The sequence below is a fragment of the Suricata suricatta genome, chromosome 14 (genome assembly GCF_006229205.1).
Source record: "Suricata suricatta isolate VVHF042 chromosome 14, meerkat_22Aug2017_6uvM2_HiC, whole genome shotgun sequence".
Lineage (NCBI taxonomy): Eukaryota > Metazoa > Chordata > Mammalia > Carnivora > Herpestidae > Suricata > Suricata suricatta.
Genome location: NC_043713.1, coordinates 22,503,136 through 22,511,108, shown reverse-complemented (window position 1 = coordinate 22,511,108; position 7,973 = coordinate 22,503,136). Strand labels below are relative to the sequence as shown.

At 42.5% G+C, this 7,973-nt stretch overlaps 1 pseudogene; it reads left to right on the top strand.

The window, feature by feature from the left end:
* The first annotated feature begins 2,392 nt into the window (after positions 1–2,392).
* On the top strand, positions 2,393–3,635 carry LOC115278100 (annotated as a pseudogene).
* The last annotated feature ends 4,338 nt before the right edge of the window (positions 3,636–7,973 follow it).

Here is a 7,973-nt window from a genome sequence, read left to right as displayed (position 1 = left end):
CTTTCTCTTATTCATAAGAGGTGTAGAAATGAGGAATGATAAATGTAATGGGAAATATGTTTTTGATTCCACTTGATATATTTGATGTGTTTAACCTGAAGTTGGGTAGAAAACCTGTGCCTTTTGGAAGTCTTTCTCATCAGCATTCACTGACCATAAAACAAAGAAAGTTGCATGGACAAAACAACTGTATTAATTAGAAGGTCTAGTAATCCTGGCCTAGAAAACTTAGGCTTGTATGTGCCCTAGTCCTCAGCGTCACCCCTCTTCTCTTTTCAGATGCCTGTTGTGACTTCTCCAAGCCAGCAACTAGATTTCTGAATCTTCTAGTCTTGGCTAAACTTTTTAGATTTTACCCCAAGCTGCGCACATCTTTGAGGCTTGCCTGGCCCTTCATGCCTTAGGTAATTTCCTTGGCCTCTACTTCATGGCAGCCTGAATTTCTCTGCCAACTTGTTTTAACCCAGGCTGTGCCTGTGTGAATTTTCCTTCTAACTCATGTGAGTCAGTAATGGACTGTCTCCTGACATAGCTACATTCTGGGTTACAGTAGAAGTCCTGCTTCTAGTAGAAGTCCTTATATAAGACTTATTCTATAAGTCCTGCTTAGCACTAGTTTGTTGCTTTTTTCATCTCAATGTGATTATGGTGTACTAAGTGTTGGGATTCCTATGTGAAATCCCTATAAAAGAGCTTAATATTTTATCCTTCAAATATTTGCCCCTGATGAGAAAAATGCTGAGTCATCTCAGTATTTCAAGTAAAAAATATATTTGACTCATGGAAGGAAGTTCTCCTGGGGACATTCCCTCCAGTGTTTCTGCCACACATTCAGAAATTTGCTCATCATATTTGGTAACTGTTCAAAATTCTCTGGAGGAACCTGAGACAAGTTTTCAACATAGGAAAATCCATGTGACTGAGTATAAACTTCATTTCTCTGGCTAACCTGGTGTCTACAATATGTGCAGTCCCGTAATCAATTCATGATGCAAATATTGATAATGTATCTTTTTCTCACATATTTACATGAACTAATCAATCACATGTAGTGCAATAATTGTCTTTGATTTATAAAGGCTTGTACTGGTAAATCATAGCCTGTGGGTCAAATTCAGCCCTGTGTCTGTGTTGGTAAATAAAGTTTTACTGGAACACAGCAATACTTAGTCCTTCACATATTATCTATGGCTGTTTTCATGCTACAGTGGCAAAGCTGAGTAGTTGCAACAGAGGCTGGATGGTCCTCAGAGTCTGTAATATTTACTCGCTGGCCATTCACAGAAAAAATTCACCTGCCCTCGCTTTAGCAGAATATATTGAAAGCATATAATTCCTAACACTGAATAGAAGACCAATAAATGAGTTTTCTATCTTCCTTTTCTTATATTGTTTCTTCTACCTGGAATGCTTTGACTCTCCAATCATTATTTATTTACAAATATTCATCATGTGCCTGTTCTGTGGCAGGCAGTGGTTTGGAGCTGGACAATGTAGATAACACACAGAATCATTGTCTGCATGGACTGCACATCCTACTGGGGTGGGGAGACCAGACAGATGAACAAGTGGATGTAGAACATCATGTCTCCTCACGACTCACATCATGAAAGTCAATAAAGCAGGTGCAGAGGTCTCTCTGCCTGTTTAAATAGTACACAACCCCAAAGGCTTGCAAAGCCCATCTTCCTTCATGAGATCATTCTTGGTCTCCCCATTTGCTCATTGCCTCTTTCCCTCTCTGTAAACTCACAGCTCTTTTTATTTTGTATTTTTAAGGCATTTATGTCATTCTATCATCAACTGGAACTCTTCTTTGATGTTTTTCTTCTCTACATAGATTGTGAGGCCATAGCAATAAGGCAAGTTTTTAAATGTCTCAACAGCAACTAACACGGTGTCTGAAAATTGCAGGGAAATTGGTAAATATATAAATACAATTCTAATAATGGAGTTTTCAGTACACAATGTTCTGATGCATCTGCCTCTCAGTCTGTAGTCTTCTCGAGTTTGTGACCATCACTGTGACCCATCATCACTTGCACAATTTTTCAGAAGCTGGGATCCCTTCAGGAATGAACTACACCCACAAGCCCGCTTGGGCCATAAGATTTATGTTTTCTCTTGATAAAGAAATGAGATAAAATTTTCTTAATTGATTATACACTGAATTTACCCCAGGAAGGGGAAAAATTCAACCAATCAACCAAATAAAAGGGAGAGAGGGGCTACATCTCAGGGGCCTCTATAGTGGTCCACACCCCACAGGGTCTGCCTAGGCCCCCCGCATCTCTTGGGTCCTGTGTGGTAGGAGCCCGCTGGTCTGGGCTGTTCTCCCTGGTGGGATCAAAGAGGAGTACAGGTTGACCTTGCTGCAGCCCTGGGAGCGGTAATGTTGGGCAGCTCTGTGCCCAGGCCTGCAGCTTGTGAGCCTGGCTGGGCACTTCAAGAGGACGTGGAGAGCATGATCCCTGAGAAGGCAGAGCCCACTCAGCAGCGCTGACCTGGGCCTCTCAGCACCAAAGCGGAGCCCAAGACACGTCGGGTTGCACCTCATAAGGGTCTTTCCCTAAATGATGAGCATGCACCTGTTCCTCCCTGGAAAGCAAACAGTAAATGGCCTGCACTTCCCGTTCATATGGATGACGCAGAAGAAGAGACACAAAAGGGGCCCAACTCCATCTAGAAACAAAACAGAACATGAAAATGTCCCAGCATTTCACTCAGTTCTTAATTTACCTGGGCCCAGAAAACCACTGGTGCCTCTTCATGATCCAGTGGGTGGTAGTTTGGAGTTACCACATACTATGGGCAAGTTGTACTAGAAGACGCAAAGCCAGTGGGTGCTCCTGAGGTGGCAGACAGCCACGAGGACATTCACACACCCCTCAGGGAAATGGAGGTTAAGTGTAAGCCTGAAGTGGGTTACATGAAGAAAGAGCCAGACGTCACTCACAGTAGGAGGGCTATGCTTGTGGACTGGTCCGTCAGAGTAGGAGAAGAACATAAATGACAGGATGAGACCCTGCACTTGTCTGTGAACTACATCGCTGGGTTCCTTTCACCCATGTTGCTTTGGCAGGAAATTTGCAGCTTGGCAGCACCCCCACTGTGCCATTAGCCTCCAAGTTTGAAGAAATGCACTCCAGAAATAGCAGAGTCTGTGTGCATTACAGGTGACACCTATACCAAGAAACAAGTCCTGAGAATGGAGCTCCTGGTTACGAAAGTGCTTTATTTTTGACCTACTTACACCAAGACTTTTTCTTACCCAACACTTTCTAACCCAATGCTTTCTGCACCAGCAGCCTGCAAACCACAGGTTGAGATTTCAGCGATGTCTTGGGGAGAATTAACTTTGATGGGTGCCCACCCACACCTAAAATATTTGCCCTCAGTGATTGCTGGAACCGCCTTTCATTTAGCACTTTACGGTCCCGGGACAAAGCTGGCCTGAATCCTTAGTTTCAAAGACTGGCTATACTCTGGATGGTCTTAAGCCCCGTCTCAGGGACCTTTACCAGACCTAACTCAGAGGAGCACAGCACACATAACAGTCCATAAGAGGAAAGAACAGAAGTTCAAAGTATCATGGTATTTCTCTCCTTGACCCAACAGAGACACTAAATGTGTAGCAGTGAAGACTGCCTTCGTTTTCTGCGATGTAAGTCACTCAATGTGTACAGCTTTTCTAAGGCTTTTTCTTTTAAATTGTTTTATTTATTTTTGAAAGGCAGAGAGGCCGAGCACAAGCAGGGAGGGGCAGAGAGAGAAGGAGACACAGAATCTGAAATAGAATCTGAAGAAAGCTCTAGGCTCTGAGCTGTAAGCACAGAGCCTGATATGGGGCTCGAACTCACGAAACTGCGAGATCATGACCTGAGCCGAAGTTGGCTGCTTAACTGACTGAGCCACCCAGGTGCCCCCAGCTTTTCTAAGGTTTTAACTTTATAATCATGTCTTAATACAGTATGGTCAAGTACAAATTATGGTATGCATTACATTTTAAATGGTTTTAATTTGTATATCCTTTGTACATGTAACTTTCTTAGATATTGGGTAATTTAAGTAGGCTCCACATCCAATGTGGGGCTTGAACTCATGACCCTGAGATCAAGAGTCGCAGGTTCTACTGACTGAGCCATCCAGGTGCCCTAATATTTGGCTAATTTTAAGTGGTTTTGTTAAAGTAATAATGATGCCAGCTGTCAGCATAATAAGAATTAATAAACGGATTTGGAAAATTTGAAAAATAAAAAGAAGAACAGGAAGACGCTGAAACAAGTAGTTACCAAACAGGTAATTAGATGAGATATTCTTGGCTTTCTGTTGCTGTGTTAGAACACACACACACATCCACACATGCACACACACATCTGTCAGAGCTCATGGGCTGGTCTGTTGGGAAGAAACTAGGTTACTTTGTTGGAAAGAAACCAGCACTGGCGGTTGCACTAATCAGTGCTTAGAGATCAGCCAATTTCTCCGATGCGTGGGATGAATGGGGTTATTCAGGAAAGGGCATCTGGGCAGGAAATGGGGGAGTTAAAGCTAACAGAGCTGGGCTAGCCCCTGAGAGTGGAAGGGAGATCTGTCGTCAGACTAAATGAGCATCAGCTAGGTGAGGGAGAGGCCAAAGGTGCTTCTAGAAGGTGAGTGAGAAGGAAATGAAGGGTTGCAACCTGTTATCAATTAGCAGAGTTCTTGGGGCAAAGCCACAAGCAGCAACAGGCTGTGGGTCACAGGAGTCCTGTATGACACTCATCACTGAACCCTCCATGGAAAAGATGTGTCTCTGTGTATGACCTTTGGCCTAGAAGTGACTAATTTGTGATTGCCTCATTCTCTTCAGCACCATTACCAACAGTACCCACATATTTCTCAGCCCTGGGAGGAAAGAGGCAGTAGTGAGGTTCTGTAATGGCTAATAACACTATAAAATTCCTAGATGCCTTTAGCTTCTATCTCAGGACACCCAATTTAACAGAAATAGAAAATCTGGAAATTTCTGTTCACTGCGGGAGTGTTTCTATATTGGAGGCATGACAGCAGCCAAATTGCCATGGGAACTTTGGTAAGATTCTTTCCTCCGCCCACAGTGCACGCCTTCCCTTTGAACCCAGGAAGGTTTCCCACATGACCCAACCTTGTTCCCACTGTGCTGCAATCACACGTCCTTGAACGGAACCATCTGGGACTCTGGTCTCTTGGGATGCAGGCTGTGTTCTTGAGGAACAACCTGTTTACTGGAGCATCCTGCAGACACCGGGGACAGGAGCAGCCTCTAGGACAGTGTCGCACATGACCAGACAGGGGGTTTGCTTCCCTGTGGGTTTATACCCTTGTGTGTTTCAAGTCCTTCCCGTGAGGGTTGCACCTGCAGAGTCTCATGTTTGTGCATATTGATAAGGTGAGACTGATTTCATTCCTAGGGTCCTATGTCCTTATTTCTAGTAAAGTCTAAATTTCCCAGCTGAACTAGTAGGAAAAAAATGTGGATTTTGGAAGGTAAAGACAATCTCTATGCACTATTGATGAGCTTATGGCTATCTATAATGACAATAACATTTTCCTTGTAGTAAATATAAGTACTTTTGTATACTATCAATATTACTAATATAATAGTTATTAACCAAACACTTACTATGTGCCTGGCCCTAACTGCAAGCACTTTAAAAATATAACATAACATTTGCAATACCGCTATGAGGTAAATACTAATATTATCCCCATTTTACAGATGAGAAAAGTGAGGGTTGGTTTAAATAACTTTAGCAAAGACTCCTAGCTAGCAAGAGGCAGTTTCTCTAAACCTAATTCCAGAATACCACCTCATAGCCTCTACATTATAATCATCCCTGTTTGTGCAACTAAAAAGTGAAGAAATGGGGGCTCAAAGCCAGGCAATCTGACTCAGAATCCACACTCTTTCTTGTGCACTATGTTTATATTTTTATCTGTGTTTACACATATTTTCACCCGATGTGTTGCATCAAGTGCTCACTCTTTTTCTTCATGGGGACAGGTGGAGGTTAGAAGAATTCATAGCCTATTGCTTAGTAGCTATGGACTCTCTGGTGTAGAGGAGTTATATGCATTTATGGGAAAATGAGACTATGTGATTATTGTGTTTCGATGTAGAAGTAGTTCGCAGGCATTTTTTAAAAGTCATACTGGTAAACAAATGTGGCAGCAAGATTGTTGCAACATGTGTTTCAAGCACTACCAAGTTGCACTGACATCTTTGAGACTGTGTAAGGACGGATTCAACTCTAAGAGGAAAAAGAAAAATACAGTCATGAGGAGCGTGGTCATTGTCCACGATGTCTTACCTGACATGATGAACTTATTAACATTACGTATAATTTATGAACGACTTAATCTATGGCGTTTCAAAGTTACCTAGAATATTTCGTAGGTCAGACTTGTTTGGCTGGACATAACAGTAAGAGAGTTCTCATCTTTCTTTATATTCAATGTCAGGAAACCCACGGAGAGAGTTTATAATCTGTGATAAAAATGAGAAATAGTCAAATGCAGCTTGCTTGAAACATCTTCTTCCACGTGATTAGCCAGCAGACAGCTTTTCTGTTTAGCTAACAAAGAGAAGGGGTTTACAACACAGTTTCTGGAACAAAGGAATTTGAGATCCAAGTACTGTGCTTCATAATTTTCCTTTAATGCAAACAAAGTGAATTCATCCTCTGATTTAATCATTTCCACTCTCATAGATGTGACTTATAGCATTTTCTTTCCACAGTATTTGCCAGGGGTTTATTTAAGGCGTGTCTTAGTTTGAATCTAAAATTCCATGAAATAAATGACCAGATAGGCCCTGGACAAAATGCTGAAGTAGGATTCTTTAGATCCTGAGTTCAGTCTCTTGACCTTCCACCCCCTGTTTCTATCTGTAAGCCCACTGGAAAGGTGCTGAGGCCTTCAAGGTCATGGTCCATGAGGTAGTCATTCATCCAATAGATATTTTTGTCTGCCTTCCAGATACAGGGTAGATTTCACTTCCTGGTTTCCTTGGAGTTTGGTGGGGTCATGTGACTAGGTCTGGCCAATGAGTTCTATTTAGATGTGTGTGTCATTTCTTGTCAGAGCATTGCCAGTGTGCTGCCCTCCAGAGCTCCCCTTCCTTCTGCAGCTCTCTCCCTCAGTGAGGAGCAGTACATAACTGTCCTATCAGCCAGATCTGTAGACTGGGGGTGTCTTGGAAAAGAGCTGATGCAGGAATCATGTACCGTGAGCAAGAAATCAACTTTTTGTTCATTTTAAACCCCTGGGATACGGTGGGTGTTACCAGAACAGAAGTAAACCTGTTGTGGAACCTGTATTACCTGTTAGGTGTGTGGAATAGCCAAGCCCAAGAATCATCAAGATAGTCCTGGGGAGGGGCATCTGGGTGGCTCAGTCGGTTAAGCGGCTGGCTTCGGCTCAGGTCATGATCTCACAGGTCATGGGTTCGAGCCCTGCGTCGGGCTCTGTGCTGATGGCTAGCTCAGAGCCTGGAGCCTGCTTCAGATTCTGTGTCTCCCTCTCTCTCTGACTCTCCCCTGCTAACACTGTCCCTCTCTGTCTCTCAAAAATAAATAAAAGACATAAGAAAAAATTTAAAAAAAAAGATAGTCCTGGGGAACCAGGAGATGGAGGGATAGAAAACTTTCTTTACATGCTAAGCTTTATTATAAAGCTATAGTAATTAAAACAGTGCAGTATTGTTAATATCATAAACAGAATATACAATGAAAAAAAAACCAGAGCTCAGAAACAGCCCCAATTGTACTGGGAAATTCTGTATTTGACACAGGTAGTGTTGCAAATCACTAAGGAAAACTAGAATTGTCAAGAAATGGTGCTGGGAAAGGTCGTTTGGCTCCCTGACTCATACACAAGAAAATAATTCCCAAATGGATTACAGAGTGAGATGTGAAAAATAAAATTTTTAAATTTCATTGGAAGCTTTGAGT